Below are 27,897 nucleotides of genomic sequence, written 5' to 3'. Positions count from 1 at the left end.
TGAAGTAGTGGCACAGTGTGTCAAGTGAACTGTGAAAATATCTGCAAGATACGAATGTCCAGTTTGCATTCGATAACCCGTGGATGTAAACATTAATGTTAACTGTTGTTTCGAATAGAGGCACGTGTGGATCCCACCAGTGCCAGCCTGACATTGTGTTTGAACGCTGTTCCTCTTATTGGTTCTCTATTGACTACAGGAGGCGTGTATGAAGGGCGAACGGATTTGATATTTGTGTTGATATAGCGGAGGTCTTAGAAGATTTTGTGGGGTAAAAGAAGCGTATACGAACCCTTTGGTATTGTTGTCCAAAGCTATTAATATGGGCCCACTGTGTGAGTGTGTGTGTGTGTGTAACATATGTGTCCTGAAGAGAGAGAGAGAGAGAGAGAGAGAGAGAGAGAGAGAGAGAGAGAGAGAGAGAGAGAGAGAGAGAGAGAGAGAGTGAGAGAGAACCTATAAGAAATAAAGCCTCACACGAGCTTGTTACTCGTAACTGCCCAGTCTTGGCTGTATGGTGGCATGAGGTCACCTTACACACAGTCCTGAAGACAGGAGAAATCCTAAGAGCGACCATCCCCACCAGGTTTGGCTCAGACTGACCCTGGGGCTTCACTGGAGTAGATGGAACTGTCACAAAGTTCAAGGATGGGCGTCGACAGACGACAGATACCGAGTAATGGGGAAAAAATGCTCGCTCTGACTTTAGCCATGTGAGCTGAGGGGGAGGAGGACACTAAAAATGAAAGGAAGAGATGTGTCATCCTGCGATCTAGTTATCAGTTGAAAGAACTGAGAAACGTCGCTGAAACTTCATTCAACTTCATCGAAGGTTTAATGAGAAACGGCTGACATGAAGTGATTGCGAAGTGTCCTCTGGAATGAGTTGGATTGTTTCGTTAGCCTCTGGAATAAGTTGGACTGTTTCGTTAGCCACTGGAATGAGTTGGACTGTTTCGTTAGCCTCTGGAATGAGTTGGATTGTTTCGTTAGCCTCTGGAATGAGTAGGTTGTTACATTAGCTTCTGGAATGAGCTATATTGATATCTTTAGCCTCTAGAATGAGTCGATTGTATCATTAGTCTCTGGAATGAGTTGGATTGTTTCGTTAGCTTTAAGACCAGCGCGAACTTCGTTTCACTTTTGTTATTTTTCTCATATTTGCAGAAGCTTTCTGTTACCTCTTACCTTTATCTATTGGTTTATTATTTCCCCACTGCAGCATCCTCCTGTATTTCCAGCGGAGTCGTTGGGTCGTTTGAGCTCAAGGCTAGTCAAACTGCCAGGGTCGACATTTAAGGTCGTCAGCGTTAAAGCTACGTCCACCCACCACCGAGAGATCTGTTAACACCACCTTCAAGTACTGAGGAATAATTGTATAACGGTATGCGCTCTCTCTCTCTCTCTCTCTCTCTCTCTCTCTCTCTCTCTCTCTCTCTCTCTCTCTCTCTCTCTCTCTCTCTCTCTCTCATACCACGCCTGTGGCCGCCCGTGAGGTTTTAATACCGACATCATCACGTTCTTCACCATCCCGAAAACTTGCGTTAAATCATCAACCCCTTCCCTCCCACCCTCACCTCTACACTCTCTCTCTCTCTCTCTCTCTCTCTCTCTCTCTCTCTCTCTCTCTCTCTCTCTCTCTCTCTCTCTCTCTCTCTCTCTCTCTCTCTGAGCCTTAACTTCTGTAAGGAGAATAGTTGGAGTTCGTTCAACCCTTCTCCGTGAGCAGGACGGGACGATCGTCATTGAATGTCGCGTACGAGGGCATGACCTTCAGTAAGACGAGTAAGGATCGTGTTGTGTAAAGGGTGAGACGATTAAGGGTCGTGTTGTGTAAAGGGTAAGACGATTAAGGGTCGTATTGTGTAAAGGCCCCAATTGTCCATCGTATCTAAGGGTCATCTTGAAACTACATTCCTCATATGGCTTGTTACTTAGTCTTGGTATTCACCTTCTACCATACCCCCTTTTATGAAGTGTCTTAAACCCGTTTTTCTCCCATACCCATTTATGAACTCTAAACCCGTTTTAGTGTTGTTGTTTTTATGTCGATGATGTGGAGATCATAACTGAACTCCACATTGTGGTTAACGACGGTTTGATAAGGAAAGTTGCTTAACGCTGAATCCTTTCACATCCTGTTTGCTGGCACTCTGCTTCCTCGTTAACCAGTAGCTTGTCTGGAAGAGCTCAGGCCATTTTGCTGATGATAACCTCCAAAAGAAAACTAATCCTTCTCTTCTCTCTCTCTCGCTCCTCTGAAAGTGGCTTCCCAATCGTTCTAGGCTCACATATTTCTTTCGTGTGTGGTTTTTCTTGTATTTCCAAAATGTATTACTTTACCCTTGTCTTCACTAGATTTCTTTTTCTGACACTTTCTCCACCAACATGACTATATATATATATATATATATATATATATATATATATATATATATATATATATATATATTATTCTTATGAGTCCACGGGGAATATGAAACACGATAAGTTCCCCGTGGACTCATGGGAATATCTTGATCACGCGCAAAATTGTGATCCTCTCCAATATATATATATATATATATATATATATATATATATATATATATATATATATATATATATATATATATATACATATATTGAGGAGGTCGTTTAGTACCTCTCTGTAATACTTCTCGATTATCCCACTTCTTGTTTTCGTATCGTAAGTGATTTAGATTTCTTTTTTTTTGGGCGGGTCGAGTTGTGGATTATTCATAATCATTATGACTGGAATCGGGCGAATGGAAAAGGTAAAGAAACAAGGAACTGTGTTCAGTCGAGTGAAGAGAATGATGAAAATAGGCGTCATGTTGGTGAGATGAATTTCCAGGTCTTTAAGAATTTTCTTTTCTCCCTCCTCCTCCTCCTCCTCCTCCTCCTCCTCCTCCTCTTCGAAATCTTCATACCCAGGACAGTTCTGTGCAGATAACGAAGCTGAGATTCGATAAGCCAGACTTGTGTAGACAACTCGGTGTCGAGTCGTCATAGCCTTTGAGATATAATCTCCAAGACAAATATACCCTTTTTTTTTCTTTCCCTAATACCACCGTCGAGGTCCTCTCTGTCGACAGGTATAATAAACTCTCCCTCTCCTTCCTACAAAAAAAAAAAGAGGAGAATGTACACAAAATTGTGATTCAGACACGCACAAGAAAAATATCTTTGATGCATCAGAATACCCCTACAGCCTGACGCCTCTGTTCAGACCTCTCCTCTTTAATAGAGTCTTAGGGAAGGATTATAGACGAGACAACTGGGGGAATCCCATGCATCAGTCTCTCGGGTTAAGATCCGAGTTTATGGGCCTTCCGAACCGCTGTTGCCAGAGGGGTGTTAAGGGGAGTACAGAGGATCGAGAGGCATGTTGGCGGGAAAGTGATAAAGTACCGCAAAAGTTATATAGTTATGACCATAATATAAGATTACTGGTAGAGAGATAAGATGCCGAGAGAGAGAGAGAGAGAGAGAGAGAGAGAGAGAGAGAGAGAGAGAGAGAGAGAGAGAGAGTCGAGGTTGGGATCAAAATAGCCAGATTGAGGGTAGAAAGCATTCTTTTTTTTTATCTCTGGCGAGAAAAGATGTTCCAAAGGACAAAATGTACACAAAAATCAACTCAAAAATGTTCGTTATTTCGTGAATTTCTCTTCGTCCTCGCCTCAATCTCGGGCACCAAAGCATTCACCTCATTAATGTTCGTGTGTGTATAACATACATCTCATTTCTCTCCTCATACGGACTTCCTGAAGGGGTCGTTTTCTGTGCTGGGTGATTGACTCGCGAGCAATCTCTCTCTCTCTCTCGCTCTTGCGTAACACAGCACTTTCTCAATTTCCTGGGATGGCTTTCTCATTCAAAAATAGCCCTTAGGGGGAGGGGCTGGGGCTGGGGTGGGAGTGGAGTGGGGCTGGGTGTGTGTGTGTGTATACGTCTGACAGCAAATTAGACTCACACACACACGTGATTTAGCCGCGTATGTTCCTTAATAACGTGGCAAGTATAGTGTAATGACACGTCTCGTGGTGGGGTCCGCCACTCCTCAGCGGAAATTTGGTTTCCTCTAATAAACGCAACGGAAATTTGAGAGAGAGAGAGAGAGAGAGAGAGAGAGAGAGAGAGAGAGAGAGAGAGAGAGAGAGAGAGAGAGAGAGAGAGAGAGAGAGAGAGAGAGAGGTTCTGCTGCGATCATTAAACGGAAACCACAGTTTTTTTTTTTTTCCACCTCGCTACTGCAGTGAATGTCTTCCTTCGCCACTGTACCCGAGGTGTATTCTGTCTTTGGCGGTGAACGAAGAACTAAATCATCATTTCACATTTGTTCTAAGAATGCTGCGTTACACCTTTCATCTTCCACGTATAGCATATTCATATGTATTCCTTTTTACGTTAATGGACCTAGAATTCAGTGTTTACTCGCTGCATAGATGTGAGTGTTGTTAAAAGTCGCTGCGGAAAAGCTATAATGTTTAGAAAGGTCTATCCTTGATCACTGAAGTTATGTAGGGTAACTCTGAGTCAAAACGAGTTCATAATCACTGCAAGAAAGACAATATTTAATTGTCAGTGGTTGAATATTGTAATATTTGTGTCACTTGATATTGTCTACAGCATATCTGTCATTGCATGAAACCCGTGTTGGTACCATTAATCAAAAACTATCATCTCTATGGCTGAACTTGAAAGTTCGATTAGTGAGACTTGTGCACACCTCGAACTTCATGCCCTGTAGCTCAGATCCACGAGATAAACAGAACGATTGTGATCACAGTATATGGCATCATTAATGGGGACACCTTGGGGCCTCTGATTATTTCATGTCTGAAGTCTCTGGTCTAACTTTGGATCCGATACCTTCATCATGACTCTTGATGTTTTGAACCCATTACTCTAGTTTCAAATATGGGTCAGAACTTATGATATGTACCATTGGGTTCTCAAAGACCAGAAAGCTCCTGGTGAGGATTGAGTTAAAGTTTTTATATTGCTACGAAACTTAACGACTTCTGAAGTGAAAAGAGCATCAATGTCTTTCTGGTTGTAATTTAACGGTTCTAGGTGTTGTCTCCTGGAAGCGCCAGAGACACTGGAAGGTATGAGATCTGTGTAGTCGCGTTCTTTTTCCCTTCAGTTTATTGGGAGTGGATGACTCTTTGAAGTGCTAGAGACCTGGAGGTTTGAGATCTGTCCCTGGAGTCCTTTGTCCTTCAGTTCATTGGGAGTATATCTGAATTTCCCTTGTGTCTCAAGTGTTCTGATCGCCGAATAGACAGGGAATTTACCTGAGTGTGTAGGTGGCTAAGACATGACCTTAGCTGTTGAGGAAGAGTGTTTATTGTTGTTAGCTCTTTCAGATCAGTGTCTCAAGCTATTATTTTCCCTCGTGTTCGCCCATACGGAATAGATATAAGATCAGTTGTAAGTAATTTAATAAAGATTTGTTTTGTGTTTAAGTAAAACTGAATCGTTATTTCAACTTGATCTACATGAACTAGGTTTTATCCCTGGCAATAAACTAAGTACAAAAAGTTATACGAAATTCAATGGTATAATGGATGTACTTGATATGTGTTGTAATTATAAACTTCATATAATGAATTAGTGTACTAAAGTTGACGTTTTTCTCGCAGATAATCACCTGGCTGCTGCAGGATCAACACCAGAGGTAAGTTTGTAATGAGACACATGCACGATCCTCACTTACCTCATCCTATACTGATCATCTCTCCACATATAAAGTGTTAAGAAGACGTGAGTGTGCTACAGGCAACATATGCTAATAAGGATGTTGTGCTGGTGTAGCTGTCAGGTAATGGTGGTGATCAACACGTGCTTGTACTGTGGTATGAATATTAGGTGGAGTAAATATTGTCTCTTTGGTAGTGTTGGAGAAGACAGAGGTGACGTAAGAAAGATGCCATAAGTATAAGTAACTAGAAACAAAAGAAATTAAGGTGATGAGGACATAGATTCTAAGGGATCCGACACTTCCCTTGCGAGTATCATTGGTGACGATTGGTGAAACATCTGAAGTAACTGACCTTAGTACGTAACACTGTACACAAGGATTCAGTCCTACACCTACGATGTTCACCGAGTGTAAGGAGGATCAGTCACACCTTTTGATGACGACTGAACGGGATCTCTCGCATTTGTTACGATTGAACGGGATCTCTCGCATTTACTCCCAGCAATACGCGTCTGTTTCAGCGAGCTGGTAGGTTAGATTAGACTACTTCCCGAGTGAAATGAGAGCTTACGCGAGTGACTGATGCAGCTGATGGGTGTTGGGCGATGATGGTAGACTGCAAGAGCATCCGCTGTAATCTTCCTCATCCCGCACGTTTCTCTGTGTGATTGCTCATGAATTCAGATGTTTTTTTTTAAGAATTTTCAAACTTTTGTGATCCCATGATAATGCATTAGTATTTTTTTGAGTTGAATTAATATGATTACATCATTTTTTCTTTTAAAACGAATATTCCCCCGAAGTATTTTGTTGTTTACTGACATTTCTGATCCGCTAAGCTTAATGCACCCGATCAAAATTCAGGACAAAAAATGTGTGTGTGTGTGTGTGTGTGTGTGTGTGTGTGTGTGATTACCATTTATAATGGGCCGAGATATTTACACTTGTGTTGCCCCGTGTGTGTGTCTGTGTTTGAATCATGTGTGTTAACTTGAGTTGCTTAAGGTGGTAGAAAGACACAAGCTGACAAGAGACGTTCATGGCAGCAAGCCTTGCTCACACAGGGTAACAACTGAGGAGGAATAACACAAATTTTCTACTTTGTCTGGCATCTGTACGAGGTGCCTCTTGATTGGTTGGTTCCCACTATTAGCTCCGCCTCCTTCGCTGACTCCACCACGAGTTTCTTTTTGTCGCTTTGGACAAACGCAGTAAGCTTTCCCAATGATGTATTACATGATTTCATATGATCTAATGTCACTTCATTTCCTTTTTGTTTCATCCATTTGTCCTGACGTTTATATATTAACTTGGCTTCATGCCATTTCAGCAAGCGTTCACACTCATCTGCTTGTACGACAAGCGAGTTGGATTCAGGTCTGATGTAGGCGTCCGTCTTCTTTATTTTCATATAATCTCTTTTTAATCCGTGTTCTATTCATCCAACTTAATTGATTCACGGCTGAACAACCGTTGCATGGGATCTCGTAAACTACACTCAGTTTGTTCATTTTGTGTATGCCCGTTTAATGATTTCGTTTTTAGCCACACTACCATTCTTGATTTCTGATGAGTTAATTCACTCTCGCTTTTTTAAGAGAATATTTCTACAGCATGAGCTTCTTTTGAATATGGAGGTGTTGTGTTAAGAACATAAGAAGTGAGGGCATTGCAAAAGGCTCATGCTAGGCTGGTTCCAAAGTTTGTCCACTCTACAACCAACCGCCTGAACTTTTGCTTACACCATTTACTTCCGCATCTCTACGTCCCCCTCTGATCTTAATTACATTTGTCTCCCTGTTATCTTGATTACCTTTGTCTCCCTGTTATCTTAATTACATTTGTCTCCCTGTTATCTTAATTACGTTTTCTTTAGTTTAGCGATCAAACCTTAAGGATACCGTCACAAACGTTTCTATGATGTATTTGAATTAATCTTTCAAATGTTCTTCGCTGAATAGATTCTGATAGCAGTTAGGAAGAATCTGTTCATCACATCTATTCTCATACTCTCACTACCTGGAGATAGAAAACGGGCAAAGTCCTCTAGTTGATAGGATTTCTGTGAACTGAAAAATTTGCTTTTGTGACCCGATCTCCAAATCGCTGTATTCAGAAGAGGCATCCCCCCACCCCCCATCCCCCCAAGGTTTCTCTTCTTCCAACATAAATTGTTTGTGCTCACATAGGAAAGCCCCAGAATAGGTTCGCTTTACCGAGATAATGATGTAGTAGAGGAATCTAGTGAATGGGGTACGCTGGTGATGTCTTAATAGTCGTGCCAAGCACACGCGCATCCGAGACTTGAACATCTTAAACCCATGACTCGTAGGATTCAGTTTCATAAGTGAGGAATAAGAGGTTGGATCTCTAACGTTGTTGGATACACTTTTAAGGACTGATCAAGGCTAGATTCTACAGTGTTTAGAAAACTAACGAACAGAAGGCTGTTTACCTTTTTCTCTTGTTTAGAAAACTAACGAACAGAAAGTTTACCTTTTCACTTGTTTAGAAAACTAACGAACAGAAAGTTGTTTACCTTTTCTCTTGTTTAGAAAACTAACGAACAGAAGGTTGTTTACCTTTTCTCTTGTTTAGAAAACTAACGAACAGAAGTTTTACCTTTTCTCTTGTTTAGAAAACTAACGAACAGAAAGTTGTTTACCTTTTCACTTGTTTAGAAAACTAACGAACAGAAGGTTGTTTACCTTTTCTCTTGTTTAGAAAACTAACGAACAGAAAGTTTTCCTTTTCACTTGTTTAGAAAACTAACGAACAGAAGGTTGTTTACATTTCGTCTCGGCTCATAGTGAGAAAGTAAAATCTGGATTGGTTATAATCTCCTTCCTCAGAGCGTTCATGATCTGCACTAGTGAGTGTATGGAGGAGCAAGCTGAGTACATAATCGAGGCGATTCTGAAGCAGGCCAGCAGCCTCGGGGGTTGCTGATACATTTTAAGAACAAAGCATTGAAAATCATGGGAGAGAGGTAGGCTGGGTGGAAGACGAACCAGGAACATATAGAGGAAGAAATATGATAATTTCCAACTCACGAAAGACAACCATCGTAAGTGACTAAATGAAGAACGCACTTGCTGTAAGACATGGAATGAACTTGTATATACTCGAGCCGCCAAAGACTCGTGCGCTACTGGCTGGACACAGCGCCTCTTCAGGTACTGCATGACATAGCCACATGAGGAGGCATGAGAACAACCAGTGGTGACGTAATTGCATAGATGGCCAAGAGTGTGTGGTTGAAAATTGATATAGTAACAGCATTGTAGTAAATGGGTGAGGAGCTCAAGTTGAGTTGGTTGAATAGTAAAAGAGAGGGCGAATTTCCAAGACGTTATTCGTCCTTCATGTTAGTTTAGACGGCACGAGCAATTTATGCCCCCCTCATCAAGCCATCTCATTAGGCCATCATTACTAATGGACAAGATTGTATTTTGTCATAAAATTTGTTACCCTTTGGGTTTGTCAATTTTCATTTATGTCAACCTCAAACTTTATTAATGTCTGTCTTCGTAATTTTTTTTTTTTTTCCGTGTTGCCATTACTGGCTGTTCAGTGTTTTTGTGATTCATTTTTCGTCATTTTTCATAATCGCGATGAATGAGGGTAATTATCACGCTAAATTGTAGCCTTTTCTCCACGTAATGAAGCGATAGATCAAGCTCTGGGGAGCATTTTTACATATGGTGTCCAACAAAGTAGCACGATTTTGTATTTTTTTTTGTGTGTCACATACATGGAGCTAGGAATGTATTTCACCTTGTACCCGTGTGACATGGATCATTGCAGTGCATTGTCTCGAGTTGTGCATGATTGTCATCCAGAACTTCAGTCATCTAGTATTTGCGTGTAAATATGCGAGGTAGCGTAGTTTCTCCTCACCTTGAGCCTAGTAAGAGAATATGGACCTCCGTGGTGTGTGTAGCGGTATAGCGTTCCTGACCGTGACGCATTCACGGGCCGCCCAGGGTTCGAGCGCATTGGCTCGAATCCTGGTTGTTGCGGCAGTCTGTCCACAGTCAGCCCCACCTGTTCATCCATTCTTTGAGGATGGGGGATGAAATAGGTTCCTGGCTCAGGCTAGAGTACATACGTATATATATATATATATATATATATATATATATATATATATATATATATATATATATATATATATATATATATATATATATATTCTTTTCTTTTAAACTATTCGCCATTTCCCGCGTTAGCGAAGTAGCGCTAAGAACAGAGGACTGGGCCTTTTTTGGAATATCCTCACCTGGCCCCCTCTGTTCCTTCTTTTGGAAAATTTAAAAAAAAAAACGAGAGGGGAGGATTTCCAGCCCCCCGCTCCCTCCCCTTTTAGTCGCCTTCTACGACACGCAGGGAATACGTGGGAAGTATTCTTAATCCCCTATCCCCAGGGATAATATATATATATATATATATATATATATATATATATATATATATATATATATATATATATATATATATATATATCTATATATATATATATATTTATATATATATATATATATATATATATATATATATATATAGAGAGAGAGAGAGAGAGAGAGAGAGAGAGAGAGAGAGAGAGTCAACAAGATGGCCTTGATTAGGGCCTCAGTTGCCCGTGCCGTCTGACCAAAGAAAAAAAAAGATCCCTCAGCTTCAGCCACACGAGCATGTCAGGAAGGTAAGGTATGTGGTCGTCATGGAGATGTGTTGCCGGTGAGGTTGCGTCCCCTCATCGTTCATGGAGTCACTGCTCCAGACTGTGAATGATAGATTTCGTTCAGTGATGATTCGAGTCCCCTGCTCTTCCCTCATCGAGATACTTAGCCACAAGGAAATGATCCGTGTGAGAGTTGCTCTCTCCCATCCTTTAAGACTCAGCTATATAATGTTCCAGTCACTAGGAACATCTACTACAGTGAAGTTGAATGATCGTGTTCCCGTGAAAATCGGGATTACAATCACCCATAACAGTTAGATCATCATCTTGGCGTTGGCTAGCCAGCCGGGAGGAGCATCAGCGAGTGCTTCAACTCCAAATGAGTCACTGTTGTTACTCGAGAGATGAGATATGTGTTGGACGTGAGGTATCAAGGACTGTCTCTCACTACCGGTGGTCAGGACAGCAGGTGTTTTGCCTCTCCCAGTATCGAGTGTCTACATCCTTGCACTGTATGTTATTATGTCATAATACAGCTTCAACACAAGGAGGCGTGCCTGCGCGTTCCAGATCTGCTTCGTAAAAGCTTTCAGTTCAAGGCTAATACACAGCACGAGCAATTCTTCAGCATATTCATGTATTCTAGATTGAATATCTTCCCGGTTGATTGCAGTAAGCAGTGGAGAAATATATACGGACCTGCTGTTTTCAGTAAACAATAAACAAACATAGATAGTGATCTGTTGTTTTCAAACGAGCGAATAGTCTTGCTTACAGCGACCTTGAGTTTACAACAGACTACAGACATGCGTGTACCGTGTTAGTTTGGAAAGCAATTCTTTCAGATATGACCGATTTGGTATTTCTTGCAACTAACACGCAAATGACTCTTGTGTTTCTAACGCCAAACAAGGATGAACAAACACTGACCTAACGTTTCTATCACTTAATACACAGATGTATGTACAAACATTCTCAGCTGTACATAGATCTCTCATAGATCCACTATATACGCTTTATAAGACCCAGAGAGTTCGAATGACCATATGTAAATCAGCATCATACACTGTATGACCGATGGTGTAACGAACAACAGATACTCATGTGGCAAACTCGAATCTCCAAACAGAGAAAAGACATCACGCAGCGTAGCGTACGAGGATGAACGTCGCCAACGCATTGCGAACTGTCACAAGGCGACGCAATATACATTGCGAACTGTCACAAGGCGACGCAATATACATTGCGAACTGTCACAAGGCGACGCAGTACACATTACGAACTGTCACAAGGCGACGCAATACACATTGCGAACTGTCACAAGGCGACGCAATATACATTGCGAACTGTCACAAGGCGACGCAGTATACATTGCGAACTGTCACAAGGCGACGCAATATACATTGCGAACTGTCACAAGGCGACGCAATATACATTGCGAACTGTCACAAGGCGACGCAGTACACATTGCGAACTGTCACAAGGCGACGTAATATACATTGCGAACTGTCACAAGGCGACGCAGTACACATTGCGAGCTGTCACAAGGCGACGCAGCATTTCAAACAAGCGACAGAGGAACTTATATCAACGTGGTGCTTGTAACAAGCCACACACAAACAGTTAGCGGCCTGGTACTTCCAACAAGCAACAGACGGGAAGAGAAATGCTAAATCAAAAGGATTTAAAGAGAAATGGTTGAGAGAAAAATGGTAATGGACAAACTCGTGTCAAGAGACTGGACTGCATCACCCTCACCGCAAACAAATAAACTAAAACCACATCAGCAAAGACAGCATCAATAATCAGACACATCGAGAAACAAACACACCTGTAAAAGCACATCATCAACAAAGACAGCATCAATAATCAAGCACGTATAGAAACAAACACACCCGTAAAAGCACATCATCAGCAAAGACAGCATCAGTACTCAAGTACATACAGAAACAAACACATGTGTAGCAAACATGTGGATATGAATACGGTGGGTAAAATGCAGTAAAAAAAGAAAGAAAAAAAAACATGGTGAGAATAAGTCCTTTCTATTCAGCATGCAGCCCTGTGCTCCAGCCAAGTCAACTGTCTTTTCTCCAGACTTACACGAGCGAAAAATTGAATACGAAGTTATGAAAGCCTTCTACATCCCTGCCTGGGAGTCAGTGAACGAGACGAACAAGGTTCATTAACTTGTGTTCTGGTAACAACGTTACTATTGATCTGAGTGGTATTAATTTTTATTTTTTTTTTTGGTGGGGGAGGGGGAGAAGAGATGTACTTCTAATACAAAATAACTTCAGGAATTTAAAAGCAGATGCTTCGTGCATTGTGGTTACACCTCCCTGCGAGTTACGATCTGGGTTGGATTCGCTGCAGATCGCACTCCGTTGTGGGGGAACAGCATGCGATGCTGCAGACAATGTGAATCATACAGGGCGGGGAAAATTTTACAGACAGTGCGGACTCATGAGTAGTTTGAAGGTCTTTGCAGACGGTGTGGGGGTCTTTGCAGACGGTGGGGGTCTTTGCAGACGGTGTGGGGGTCTTTGCAGACGGTCTGGGGGGTTTGCGGATGGTGTGGGAAACTTTGCAAATGGTATGGGGTCTTTGTAGATGGTGTGGGGATCTTTGCAAGATGGTGCGGGGTCAGCAACGCTAACCGCTACACCACGGAAGCCCATTTTCTATTGTGACTGGAAAGCTACAAGGTTCAAACCCACAACTTAACTGTATTCACGCCTCCGTGGCCACATGAACAGGTTGCAAGAACGTTTGTCTTTGCATTATTCGTATACCATTTTCCACTCTTACCACACTAATCTGTGAGTTTCTAATATGGTCCACTATCACGAACAGCCTCAAAAGGATCCAGTGGTCTGATGCTTTTTTGAATTCCTTTATACAATGGTGTGATGTGGATTCCTACTACATCGGTCATAAAGTGTTTGATTCTGATTTACATATGGTCATTCGATCTTCTTGTGTCTATAAAGCGTGTATAGCGGATCTCTGAAAGCAAGACTGTACAGCTGAGACTGTTTGTAGATGGATGTTTTTTGTGAACCATTTAGAACGTTCTTAACAATCTTTGATTGGTTTATGGGATCATAAAAGTTGCAAGATATGTACGACGGAGTGACTCCTGTGTATATATACAGGGTGACTCTCTCTCTCTCTCTCTCTCTCTCTCTCTCTCTCTCTCTCTCTCTATATATATATATATATATATATATATATATATATATATATATATATATATATATATATATATATATATATAGGGCTGTAGGGCCAGATCTTTTTTTCCATGCATATTTTTGGAGAGAGAGAGAGAGAGAGAGAGAGAGAGAGAGAGAGAGAGAGAGAGAGAGGGGGGGGGGGAGAGGGGAGAGAGAGAGAGAGAGAGAGAGAGAGAGAGAGAGAGAGAGAGAGAGAGAGAGAGAGAGAGAGAGAGAGAGAGTTGAAAAAGAGGATAAGAAAAGACAAACGCAAGTGGAAGATATCAGTAGAAAAAAAAAATAACGAACAGACACTGAAACGTTCGTGGAAGAAGAAAATTATAAAAGGATAAATCAATTCCATAAGGTGCAGAAAAAAAAAGAGAAATACGAATGAATATGAAAAGAAAAAATGATGAAAGTGAGAGAATAATAAATACGAGATGAGTCTTCTTCCTCCGCGTCAGGTGAGCTGTTAAATCGATATTAGATTTACGTTGAAGCACTGACGGCATCAGGGGGCCTGAACGAAGCGGGAATATCAGGCATGGTAATGGTCGGGTGGGGAGGGAAGGCTCGGAGGCAGGTTTCCAATACGGGAAACAATATCTAATGCTAAGATGAAAAAAAAAAAAGCAGCGAAAAGCAGATCGGAAATGGGGAGAGAGAGAACGCCTGGAGGAGGTAATGTAACATCAACAGTATTGAAAAAGGGAGTGTGATACCGAAGTACCAGAATGGAATACACCAATAATACACGGTGTTCGTGGAACGTTCTTTTTAGGAAGGTGCCAGACGACTGGCTGGGAGCAATGGTGATATGTGAGGGGGAAAGAGTGTAAAGATGACTGTAAAACAACCCCAATAGGAACTACCTTATTGAGACTAAGAGGGGGAAGTGTGTGAAAGAAGATTCATCTAGACGGGCGAAGGAGATGTAGCGTAGTGAGTCCAGATGATGAGCGAAGCGCGGAGGGGAGGTCTTAAGAAAGGCGAGGGGATGTGTAGATAGATTTTTTTTGTTTCCGTCTGTGAAGATCGTGGCAGAAATGGATACATGAGGGAAAGAGGAGAGTGGTAGTGTGTGTGTTTGTGTGTGTGTGTGTGTGTGTGTGTGTGTGTGGAGGGAGAGAGAGGGTTTCCAGCGTTCGTGGAGCTGGAGATGCTTTGTTATATACGTATTACAGGAACGCACTGGGGAGGCACCAGACATCTATTTGTGTCGCCGTCTTGTTATTGTCTGTCTATAGAAATGATAGAACGTGTGTGTGTGTGTGTGTGTGTGTGTGTGTGTATGTGTGTGTGTGTGTGTTTGTGTGTGTGTGTGTGTGTGTGTGTGTGTGAGTGGTGTGGATCTTGTCTTCAGCGGATTTGGCACACACACACACACACACACACACACATACACACACACACACACACACACACACACACACACACACACCTTCTCTTACCATCATACCTTTCTGCCCCGGGAGTCCCTTCTCTCCTTATGAGGCTCCCACAACACCCAGGAAGCTGGCCACGTCCACCGGTTTGGACCACAGTTCATGAAGCATGTGTGTGCGTCTGTGTGGAGAGAGTGCAGAGCATTTGTGTAGCAAGTGCTCGATGTCTTCTTTACGTGGGCAGGAAGAGTCTTGGGAGAGGGTGATCCGAGTTTGCCTAAGTATATATATATATATATATATATATATATATATATATATATATATATATATATATATATATATATATATATATACTCCTGTGTTTCTTCCTCTCCATCCCATCTTTTTCTCTTATCTCAACATTGCAGGAAGATAAGGATACACAGGTGGGCTGTCAAGTAAATTGAAGATGAAAATGATGATGGGAGGAAGCAGGAGGAGGAGCGCCCGCTCTCGTATACCTAGGACACACGATTGTGGAGGTCTAGGGTCGTGGCCCGGTATGTGGCGAGTGAGAGAGAGAGAGAGAGAGAGAGAGAGAGAGAGAGAGAGAGAGAGAGAGAGAGAGAGAGAGAGAGAGAGAGACAGTAGAAGAAGCCCTCACTAGCCACTGTAGTTCCCCCTCCTGCCGTATCCTTTCCCCGCAACGACCGACGTCCTAAACCACCTGCAGCGGTACACATTTGCATATCCCTATTACACAAGGAGAGGTTTCCCCTCCGCTCGCTTCTCACGCTTCCTCCGTAGGTCTCCACCCTCAGGGAAGTTTTACAGCCTGGCTGTGTTCTCATTCCCCAGGCGTGTGAGGACGTCAAGGAAGTTGGCATACACGATAGTGAGGTTATGGGTGAAGGTGGTGGAAGAGGGTAGTCATGTGTAGAGTCATTCCCCTTGATGAAACACTGACAGGTACTGAGAGACTCGGTGAGGCGATGGACGTTGGTGGTTTAAGACAACGAAGGAGATTTTGACATATGTATTTCCCGATACTCAATCGAACTTCCTTCTTGCATACCTACGCGTAAAAAATCTTCGTCAGACAGGAAATTATCAGGAGTTCCTAATGCATGAATTAATGGTGCCACTGTCATATAACTAACTTATATAATTTCACATGTATCTTTTCTTGTACTTGAGGAGCGCCTGTTCCCTCCTCCTTCCGTCTGAAAGTTAGTTCGGAGGAGGCTTTTCGTCTGGCCGAGTCTTGACTGTAATACGCTAAGCGTGTTGCCTGAAGGTGCTGTAGCTTACCGCAGTAATATCACTTTGATTACAGCCTCGCTACGGGCTGTACCCGCGGACGAAGACGACCTCAGTATTAGGTGGCGGGCGGGAAATTGCGCTAGGCAAAATATCTCGTTTCAATTCCATTTTTTTTTTGTTGTTGTTCTTTCTTATTTTGCCGTTGCTTGAGTGTTCTGCGTACAGTGGGTGGGGCACAGTGTGTTCTTCTTTTAAGATACGCTGAATCTTGATGGGATTCGAACTCACCCGTTTTCCCAGACAGTCTCAAAGCCTAGACTTGTTTACCCCCTCACTTTGGGAGCAGATCTCAGAGGTCGGGTTGTAGATTGGTCAAATTTGTCACGGGTTTCTCCTGCCTAGAAACATATTCGCAACTTGAAAAGCGCGACTCCAGAATTTCAAATATGATTTAAAACTTCACAAAAGGAGAAGCTCTGTGTAATATATATATATATATATATATATATATATATATATATATATATATATATATATATATATATATATATATATATTTCTTTCTTTTTTTTCTTTTTTCATGCATATTCGCCATTTCCCGCGTTAGCGAGGTAGCGTTAAGAACAATCAGTAACCACATCACCGGCATAGACATTAACAACAAATGTAATCTTTAACCCACTCTGGCTACAAGAACATCGTAGAACATCAACAGGGACCATCAACCTCCACAGAAGCATCAGCGATGAATAGATTTACATCACATCAGCAGATACAACATTCACACATTATGTTTGACGAATGAATAGACATATACTGAATCCACATTTGAACGTACCAACAGATAGAGAGATAAGGAGAAATAGACGCAGACAGACAGACAGGCACGGATAGTGATTAGATTGTCAGACAGACAGACTAACAGAGAAACAGAGGCGAATAGACAGAATCCGTTATTAGACAGACAGATTGACATAGAAACAGAGGCGAACAAACAGAATCCGTGATTAGACAGACAGATTGGTAGAGGAACAGAGGCGAACAGACAGAATCCGTGATTAGACAGACAGATTGGTAAAGGAACAGAGGCGAACAGACAGAGTCCGTGATTAGACAGACAGATTGGCAGAGGAACAGAGGCGAACAGACAGAAGCCGTGATTAGACAGACAGATTGGCAGAGGAACAGAGGCGAACAGACAGAATCCGTGATTAGACAGACAGATTGGTAGAGGAACAGAGGCGAACAGACAGAGTCCGTGATTAGACAGACAGATTGGTAGAGGAACAGAGGCGAACAGACAGAGTCCGTGATTAGACAGACAGATTGGCAGAGGAACAGAGGCGAACAGACAGAATCCGTGATTAGACAGACAGATTGGTAGAGGAACAGAGGCGAACAAACAGAATCCGTGATTAGACAGACAGATTGGCAGAGGAACAGAGGCGAACAGACAGAATCCGTGATTAGACAGACAGACTGACAGAGAAACTGAGGCGAACAGACAGACGTAAAGGCAAGTTCCAGACGGATACTCAGTAAACATCCTCTTTTATGGGCTGCACTCCACGCAGGAGCAGGGAAATGATGCACTCCTTTTGGAGGGAGAAAGTCCTCAGTGAGACTGTACTCCTATACGTCCAGTGACGATGTGTACGCACGACTACCCACTGTCGGTGTCACCACCTGCAGGCAGAGTCCGGTAGCACACATTAGGATACGTGAAAGGATAGAGATAGTGAATTTCAAGCTGGCCAGCAGATGAGAAGACATTTAACTAAATAGATAAACAACTGACTTTTATGTGGAGGAAAAGATATTATCACATATTGAGATAAACAAATATACAGAGAAACATTTATATAAATATGCAGATAAGTAAAGAGACAAAGTAATGAATAAGTGAGTGTAGGATCACAAATATGTTCGGGAGAATAGAAAATAAGAAAATATGGTAAAGAAAAAAAAGGATTCTCATGACAATGAGATAATCACAGTTGGTTAAATGCAATGATGAGGCGAGGAAGAAGCAAAATAGATAAGGTTTAGGTCACTGGAAAGAAATGGGTCGAGAATTTATAAGTCCGTGTACCCAAATCGCTCCGGCCAAGTCAAGAATATCCCCAATAACGCAAATGAATAGATAATTTTGGTGGGAAGTTATGAACCGTCATATCCTCGCCTGGAGTTCAGTCCCGGGAAGTGAATGATTTGCATAAACCCGTTGACGTACTTTAGTGTAAATTTATAATCTGTATTTTTGAAGGGGAAAAAAAATTAAGAGTAATGATTGCTTGTGATTTATTTTGTTATATGAACTGCGCACAGTGCGCATGTGGGTTTTTTTTTGAAGGGGATGGTAATACGCTTGTGATACAGTCCATTGCATGAATTGCACACCGATGTATTAAGCATAATGAAATGTTTTTGTTATTGTAGATTTGTGTTGCAATTCATTGCCGACAATGTTGCATTGCCGGGGAAAAAACATAACACCGCAGACAGTGTGTGTGTCCTTGCTTATACATGGTGTGTGTGTGTGTTCTGAAACACCATGTGGACTTTAAAACACATGGTCCGATCTCTTACACGTCGTATGGAGTGTTACGTTTTGGTGCTGATTCATACATACACAGAGCGTGGATACTTACATTGCTGATGTAAACTCTTACACACGGTGTTGATCCTTAAGCACTGTGTGGATCATCACACGTGCCATTGAGTCTTACACAATATACATTCTTGCACATACACACCACTCATACACATTGCATGAAAGCATATACATATAGCTTTAACTTATGCCTCTGGTTGGAGCCATGTTTAAGATATTGGCCTTTTTACATGCTGTTCACACGGTTACATATAATAGTATAGACTGCTATATATGGTATAGGGATCATACATATACTGTCGACTGTTGCACATATCGTAAAGTCCAAGACTCATAATCTTACCCATGACTTCAGCTCCTACGTGAGCTTTAATGCATGACGTAATCTCTTATATGTGAATTAGGCTCTTATCCAGTTATCGTATTCTTAATGATCGCCCGGACTGTCGTATACTTTCCAAGGCCAATCTGACGCATCGATTTCGTAGGTTCACTGAACCACCAACCCCATGATGATCAAGTGTTTCGGCACTGTATCATATAAGCGAATCTTCGGTTCATTATACCCCATGTCTCGCTCCAAGCCTGAAGCAGTCCACGGTGATGCACAGCCATACCACAGTAAATGTCTGACTGCTCACGGCTTGAGTTATTTAATACCATTGAGTGATATTATACCCCAAGACCATCAGGAGGGGAGCGTAATTCATTCGTGATTTATATAATCGCCGTCTGGCCTCCGACCCGAGCTGATCACGTACTGAGACACGACGTCAGGCAGGGACGGAGGAGGACTCAGTAGCGCCATAGGTACATATGTTGTTGATACGTTTGATGACGTTCTCCCAGCGTCCACCTCCTCACGCCAGTTCGACGGATCACCCTCACCATCTGCTCTCCTTGTGACCTTAGATTCTGTTTTCATTTTCGTTGGGTAAAGAGCTACGTATCTCTTGATGGTCTTCCTCTCTGTTCGTTGTCTGTCATACGTCCCTGTCAATATCACCTGGAGTGTATAGTTTCCAGCACCTTTAACGCTTGAACTTTTCATAATAGTCTGATGGCCACATTTTAATCAAGGATCGGGAGAAAAAAATAAAAACTCACTTTCCCAAGTTTACAGAACTTGGTCGATGTCTAAGGCATAAGGAATGCAAGACGGATTCTAGGAGAAAGGTGAAGGTAGAATCATTTGATATACATATATCGCGAATTACTGAAGCTCGTACGTATGTTAAGGTGTTGAAACGTGTCCTCCTCCTAATCGAACACCCTCCCAATGGGATTAAGGAAGCCCTGTGATGCAAAACACACGTAATTGGATGTTTTTAAGCGAGGATTGAAAGGGGCTCTAGATAAGAGACCCCCCCTCTCTGTGGGCCATAATGGGCGTCATTATTATGACAAAAGAAGAACCCAGGGAGCGCCCGCCAGTTCCTCTCATAAAGGCGTCTCTCCAATTAATAAAGGTAAAACTCAGGTGCGCCTTAAGGAGGCTGGCGCCGTAAAGATGTTGCTTATAGAGGTTAGGATGAGCCAAGAGTGGAGAGAGAGAGAGAGAGAGAGAGAGAGAGAGAGAGAGAGAGAGAGAGAGAGAGAGAGAGAGAGAGAGAAAGAGAGAGAGAGAGAGAGAGAGAGAGAGAGAGAGAGAGAGAGAGAGAGAGAGAGAGAGAGAGAGTTTTGAAGGGAGAGAAAATGAGAGAAAGGGCCAGAGGGGAGGACTGAGAGAGAGAGAGAGAGAGAGAGAGAGAGAGAGAGAGAGAGAGAGAGAGAGAGAGAGAGAGAGAGAGAGAGAGAGTTTTGAAGGGAGAGAAAATGAGAGAAAGGGCCAGAGGGGAGGACTGAGAGAGAGAGAGAGAGAGAGAGAGAGAGAGAGAGAGAGAGAGAGAGAGAGAGAGAGAGAGAGAGAGAGAGAGAGAGTGTTTTGAAGGGAGAGAAAACCAGAGAAAGAGCCAGAGGGGAAGGATGAGAGATCAAGAGAGAAGGAATAGAGAACGGGGAACAGAGAAAGAACAAGATGTGAAACAGAGAACTGACTGCTAGTCAAAGCTTTGTATGGAATAAAGCGAAGCTGAATTCTCCTAAGCAGTGGTAGATTTAACGTACTAAGATATGCAGATTAATCATACTATTAACATTCATGGTTTTTAGGTCGACTCATACAAGGTTAAATTCTCCAAAGCTGTTATAGCAGATTTAACATGTCATGATGATATGCAGATTAGCAGATTACGAACACTGGAAAGGGTTTATGTCGACGACCCAAGGTAAGAGAAGCGTAGATACGCTCCCTGGGGTGAGGGTGTTGCCTCCAGGGGTGAGGGTGTTGCCTCCAGGGGTGAGGGTGTTGCCTCCAGGGGTGAGGGTGTTGCCTCCAGGGGTGAGGGTGTTGCCTCCAGGGGTGAGGGTGTTGCCTCCATGGGTGAGGGTGTTGCCTCCAGGGGTGAGGGTGTTGCCTCCAGGGGTGAGGGTGTTGCCTCCAGGGGTGAGGGTGTTGCCTCCATGGGTGAGGGTGTTGCCTCCAGGGGTGAGGGTGTTGCCTCCAGAGGTGAGGGTGTTGCCTCCATGGGTGAGGGTGTTGCCTCCAGGGGTGAGGGTGTTGCCTCCAGGGGTGAGTCTTTCCTTCGCTGGTATAATACTTGGTCAGATTAGGTTTGCAAGCTGATAAGTTCAATCATCTCGTTATTTCTCTTTTTTTTTAGCTAAATGTGTTCTTTCATTAACCCTTCCATGTCTAAGAAGAGAACGTGTAAGATTTTAGCTCTTAATAATCAGGTATGGGTAGAAATATACTGATAGAAACATTGCCATGTTAGATATGTTAATAATTATCTGCAGTTTGTTTTAATGTCTAGTGTTTCCCACCACCTGGGGGTAACTAAATTGGTTAAGTTGCTACATCTGAAACTTATCTGCTATCATCAACAGGAATACTTAAGATGTAATGTCTGCAAGGGTGAATAATATTATAAGATTGGGACCTTTCTCTTAGGTTAATTTGTCCGTTTCATCACCATGTCTCCAACATTTCATTTCATCAGAGTGTTCTGAATTAACTTCTATTTTACCTTGAATGCTGTCTGTCATGTCCTACATCAAATGAGAGAGAAGGAGCACTCAAGCTTGTGAGCACTGAGTGGGGCAAGTCCTGTTGTAACCTAGACTTAAACTTTCATTTCAAGGTTTACGTCGACGATGGTCACAATCGTATATACCATCATTATCAACACAGGGTTGCATCTTGTCCCCATCATGCTCCACCACAGTCATCTCCCATTCCACCTCATCAGTCTCCACCACAGTCATCTCCCATTCCTCCTCATCATACTCCTCCACATTCATCTCCCATTCCACCTCACCATACTCCGCCATATTCATCTCCTTTCCTCCTTATTATATTCCAACACATTCATCTCCCATTCCACCTCATCATACTCCACCACATTTATCTCCCTTTCTCCTTCTCATTGTACTCCACCGCATTCATCTCTCTCATTCTCGTCTTCTCTTGTACCTTTTCTCTCTCTTTACAATCTATTGCTTCTTATTTCCACGGCACTCTAGTCTCATTTCCCTCTGTCTTTTCCAGCTTTTCCTCTTTCATACACTATCCTCCAAGCCCCCGTTCTCTTTCAGTGCCTTCCTCTTACTTCCTTTCCCCCTCCGCTCGTTTTCGTTATCCCCCACACCTCCTGCATAATGAGAATCCAGGTGGGTAATTTACTTCCTTGCTACCGAAGATACATGGGGACACGGGCGGTGGCGGCCGCCCGGTGCGAGTCTGCCCTGTCCGAAATATGTTAATGGGGAAGGTGTGTTCTTTACGTGGCTCGGTGAAGAGAGAGAGAGAGAGAGAGAGAGAGAGAGAGAGAGAGAGAGAGAGAGAGAGAGAGAGAGAGAGAGAGAGAGAGACGAGCTCCTCGTAACCGGACCATGAATATGGCCTAAGAGTTTCGCTAAAGGCCATGTGTGAGGGGGGTGGTGTGTGTGTGTGTGTGTGTGTGTGTGTGTGTGTGTGTGTGTGTGTGTGTGGCGGGAAAGGAGGAGGAGGAGGAGCAGCAGGAGGAGAAGCCGCCGTAGGTGAGCAGAAAGGATTGCCATACCCATGCGATCAATCTACCTCGTGAAATGTAATCAGTTGTTCTTAAGAAGTTCGTTGAACAGAGAAGAGACTCCCAGATGGTCAAGTCATTGCTGGGTAGGTATGAGGGTTTACCCCTGTGGTCATTACTGGATGGGTATGAAGGTTTACATAGGGATTACCCCTGTGGTCATTACTGGATGGGTATGAAGGTTTACATAGGGTTTACCCCTGTGGTCATTACTGATGGTATGAGGTACATAGGGATTACCCCGTGGTCATTACTGGATGGGTATGAAGGTTTACATAGGGTTTACCCCGTGGTCATTACTGGATGGGTATGAGAGTTTACATAGGGTTTACCCCTTACTGCAAGACGGTGGTCGATCATCACTCCTCCTCGTGAACTCAATGGGGCGAGGAGACTCCCGGATAGAGTCGGTCAAATCATCATTGGGTGAGTATGAGGGATTAGATAGGGAATACCCCAGTACGTGTAGCTTACCATGTAGATTGTCGAGTGATTGATTCAGTGATCCACAATCTGTGATAACACTTCTAGCACTTCTCTCACTGTGTAATCTGCAGTGTATTCCAATCATCTTTGGTCCCTGGAACTTTTTGTGTGCGCATTCTATATCCTCTTTTGCGCCACCGCCCTCAGTAAAGGACTACAGAGGAGTTCAAACAGCAACATACCACTGGGTCCTTTTTTTTTGAGGCTGTTGGTAATAGTGGAAGATATCAAAACTCACATAGTGTAGCGTGGCGTATAGATAATTGAGAGAGAATGTTTTGAAAGTTATCATTGTGACTAAGGAGGCGCAGATGATATAAGTCGTAGACTTCAAGTGCTTATATATAGGGTAGGATTCCATAATAATTCAGCCGTTCTTGCAGTACAAACTCAAAGATGAATCAGTTATAACTAGTCTATTCAAGTGACCACTTGTGTAATGCTAATTCCTTGAAGATTAAGTGGATCTCCAAGATAGATTGTTTGGTTACAGAGGCGCAGGTGGGACTGAACGCTGAGTTCCGACAGTCATTTTCAATGTAAAACGTTTCAGTTCGTGTAAGTTATGTGGGGTAAATTTACAAGGTTGTACCTTGTGTTGTGTCTAAGGGCTGGTGGATGGATGGTCTGCTATCGTTCAGGTCCTTTTAAAGACCTCGTCTCAGCTGGGGTTCTATTCAGTCATTATTCTTTTCTTTTGGAATTTGACACATGAGTGGGTCGTTGACTATATACTAAGATTCAGACACTTGCGATACTTGAACTCGCGTGTTTCGAAACCACTTGTTTTACAATATTGGTTTACACTGCACATTGAAGGAAAAAAGGGATATTTCGTACTTTTGTAGAGTTCTGTTCAATCAGGAAGATAAAAGAAGCTTCAAAAAATAAAGTCGAAAGATCTTTTAAGAAATTTACATTCGTGTCAAGAGTGAGTTCAGCGTCATCTGTGTACGTAAGCATCAGGGCCACAGCCTCTGTAACAGTGACTGAGGTGTGACTGCACACAGGAACAGCACAGCAGTTTGAACCCGGACCAAGATATGGGATGATGAATGGAGACACTGAGACTGTAGTACGGGGCTTTTGTGAGGTGTGTTGCGTATGGACTTATCATCCGAATAGGATCTTTACCATAGTAGCATAAGAGCTGATAGCAAACATCATGGCTTATGGCTTCCATGACATGGTACACCTTGGCACTGGACATGGTATTCTAAATCGCAAGGTTTGTCCCATGTGCGGGAGGTGGAGACCATTGATGAATGTTCCCCGCGCCTGAGGATCCTCCAGTGACACTCTCGACTCTCGAGAATTATGTTATGTGGTCACAGATCAACCCACAGACACTGATGGATTGAAAGATGTAATTACAACCAGCACATTTAACCTCTCCCGGGGCTTCCATCCTGGCTCCTCTGCCTGGGAGGACCCCTGGCTAATTAGAAGTTCCTTAGCCATTACAGTTCACTGACTAAATGATCAAGACCTCTGCTCAGCCTACGAGGGCTCAGTTTTATCTTTGATTCAAATAAGGCGGCGCATGACGGCCAGAAGAAACGTCATTAACGCCTTGGTCATTCTGGCATCTTACCTCTACAGGAATACATGGACTACAGAAGCGTAGGCTAACGTGCTCGTGTGGATAAGACATACGTTTATATGTATGCATGTGTTTACCAAATGGCGTCCTAGCTACGTCTCTTCGTTGTATATCAACTGACTGTTATATTTCTCTCTTGTGTCTCCCCTGATGATGTGATTATTACACGAAAGTGCACTTGGGAACTTATCGCGTTTCATTTTCCCCGTGGACTCGTAGGAATATACTTGATCACGCGCAAAAATTGTGATCCTTTCCAACATGTATGCATATGTATGAATATTAATGCAAGTCGTTAAAGGACAGGTCTTTTTTCTCTCCTTTCTTCACCTTCCTGGTTGGAGAGCCCAAAACGAATTCACCCTTTACCTCTCTTCTTCTGTTGTCTTGTCTTGTGTTGCTTTCCTTGCCCTCAGCAGCATGGAAGTCAAAAGCAGCACGCTGGAGAATTCTGTTTTTGGCACTGTCTTCCTCCATCTGCCCAGTTCTCCTGTGGACAGTAATACCGGGACTGATGAGACTCTGAAACTTTGCACTTACTCGAGATTGCTCACAGCTCAGCTCCCAGCTGGGCACCGTCACTGAGGCAGACTGGACTTGGCCGCCTCAACCCAACTGTCTCGTTGATTCTGCTTTGCTCACAGAGGTGACGAAACAGAGTGGTCACACTCGCGTCCGTCTGTCTCACGTAATTTTGGCCATCGCCCCTCGTGTTAGTGATAGCAAGACAGACCAGACTTTCCTGTCTGCTAGACTTGTCTTGCGTCGTCGGTCTACCGCCAGCAGAATTACATTAGCAAACAGAATATATAAAGTACAGTTAGTGGATAGACTGTAAACAGAAAACCTCAATCCCACCTTCCGTGGCCCTTGCCTTGTATATTCTGTGACCACAGCACTTCCATGAACGTTCTCATTTGCCCTATAGGATCTTAACTTTATATGATAAAAGGTGAAGGTTGCTGATTTAAGCTTATTTCCTGGTTCTGATCTTCATTAACAGATATCTGAATCTAAGAAGTGTTTTACGTCTGTTTTGTTTTCAGGTGAGGAGCTTTATGTTTTATCTCTTCGTAAATGGAATTTCCTCGTTGGCAGAGTCTTGACTGACCTCTGTATTCATATTAACCATTAGTCTGTTGCTTGACATTACTCGCAGACATGTTAAAACCGAGTAAGATTTCTTTGTGGAAGTGTTGAGCGTCTTAACTCCTGGCGAGGATTGTGTGTCAACAGTGGTGCACAAGTTTAGTGAAAAGATGCACGAGAGATTTCGCTTTTCTCGATCGTGGATCATTTTGGTCCTCCGGGTTAAAGTTAAGCTTCGCCTCCTACAGTACTTGGGAGAAAGTAGAATGCCTTGTCACCGACTTTTCTTTGAACACCTGAGAGTGTGGGGTATTCCTGACGATCGAGGATGTGACCCATTGTCTTGCCATCATCCATATCTGTGTCTCGAAAATACCATCAGTGTTACCTTCTTCCTAAGCGTCTGCAGCCAAGTATCACAGTAGCTTCCTCGAGGCGTGTTAACATGCCCTGTGATCTTTGATGAGGAAAGTCCCACTTGGTCTCACACAGAACGTCGGGCCACATTTCTAAAAGGCCCACAAGACGTTGGTTTCCTTTTTTGTGTGTGGAATGCTAAGCCAGCCTTTTCGGGAGCTACAGGCTCCGACTGTTCAAGTGAATGAGCAAGAATAAACCTCCGAAGCAATTTGTGAAGCCTTATTCAGACGATTTAAATCTCCAGCTGACCAACCCCTTGGCCCAGAGCGGCGGTCAGATGTACAAGGTTATTTCAATTCGTTACACAGTCCATTGCACTTCGAGAGATAGAACTCCCGAACTCGTTCAGAGACTCTGGGTATTTCCGTGCCGTTCATCTCGAGTCCTGCGTTGTCTCGACCTTCAAACCCATCGGGAACAGTTCGAGCGAAAGGCGCGTTACCCTGAACTCGGGAGTACTACTTTCCTTCAATGAGGGATTTGATGGGGGAGTCGGGGGGTCCTTCTTTATGTCGGGCTCACCATATATACAGTCCTTAAGACTGGTCGGGGTGTGCAAGGAGGGTCATATGTCACACTCCTGTTTTCAATGTCTTCAACATCTCGTACATTCGAATGATTACGAGCAAGGACAAAACGAGACGCCTCCATCATCGCTGGTGTTAGTGATCTCTGAAAGGTTCTAGGCTTAATCAACAGATGGGGGTGTCTCCCACTTTTTGACGCAGCCTCTCTGAAAGGCCGACAAAGGAGTAGCGTAAGCTCGCGCTTTATCTACAGTCCATATACTCTGGCGTCTCCAGCACCGACGGAGGCATGTCATTTTACGCGGCGTTAGTCGAAGTGTTCACCAAAGAAAGGATTCTTGTTAGAGAAATTGGGCATCTCCCTTAAGACCTCTATCGGACCGAAGGTTGCTGTAGTTTTCCTGTGTCGTGAAATACTGTTCCATAAGCAACAAATGGCAGATTACTGGCATGTCTTACATAGCTGGTTACCTTAACTGGCGGGGTTTCATCCTTTATACTGGCAGAAAATCGTGAAACTCTCTGTTATCCATCGTGGGCTCTGGACCATTGGATGAACCAGCTTGTAAGTCGTCCCTCTGTGGTTCTGGTTGGGTCGAGGGGTTGACAGGCGTGTCCTGGGAAAGGTAGTCTTCTTCCTTCCTTCCTCGTCCTTTGTCCGAGGATAGAGGAAGTTCTTTTTACGTTGCTCAACACATCTTTTCTCATTTTCTCTCCCTCATTCCTTCAATTTCTATTTTGATCGTAGCCGACTTGGTACAAAGGAAAAAAAAAAAATACACGCTAGTCGTAGCCTATTCC

At 43.1% G+C, this 27,897-nt stretch overlaps 1 protein-coding gene across 2 annotated transcripts in view; it reads left to right on the top strand.

The window, feature by feature from the left end:
* Nucleotides 1–27,897, top strand: part of 5-HT2A (5-hydroxytryptamine receptor 2A) — a 533,377-nt gene that overhangs the window by 370,796 nt on the left and 134,684 nt on the right. For both annotated transcript variants that reach the window (XM_071660360.1, XM_071660371.1), the window contains one exon: nt 5,652–5,686. The gene's annotated coding sequence lies outside the window, so the exon portion shown is untranslated. The remainder of the gene's footprint in view (nt 1–5,651; nt 5,687–27,897) is intronic.

Source organism: Panulirus ornatus, chromosome 1 (assembly GCF_036320965.1).
Source record: "Panulirus ornatus isolate Po-2019 chromosome 1, ASM3632096v1, whole genome shotgun sequence".
Classification (NCBI taxonomy): domain Eukaryota; kingdom Metazoa; phylum Arthropoda; class Malacostraca; order Decapoda; family Palinuridae; genus Panulirus; species Panulirus ornatus.
This window is presented reverse-complemented; position numbering and strand designations above follow the sequence as displayed.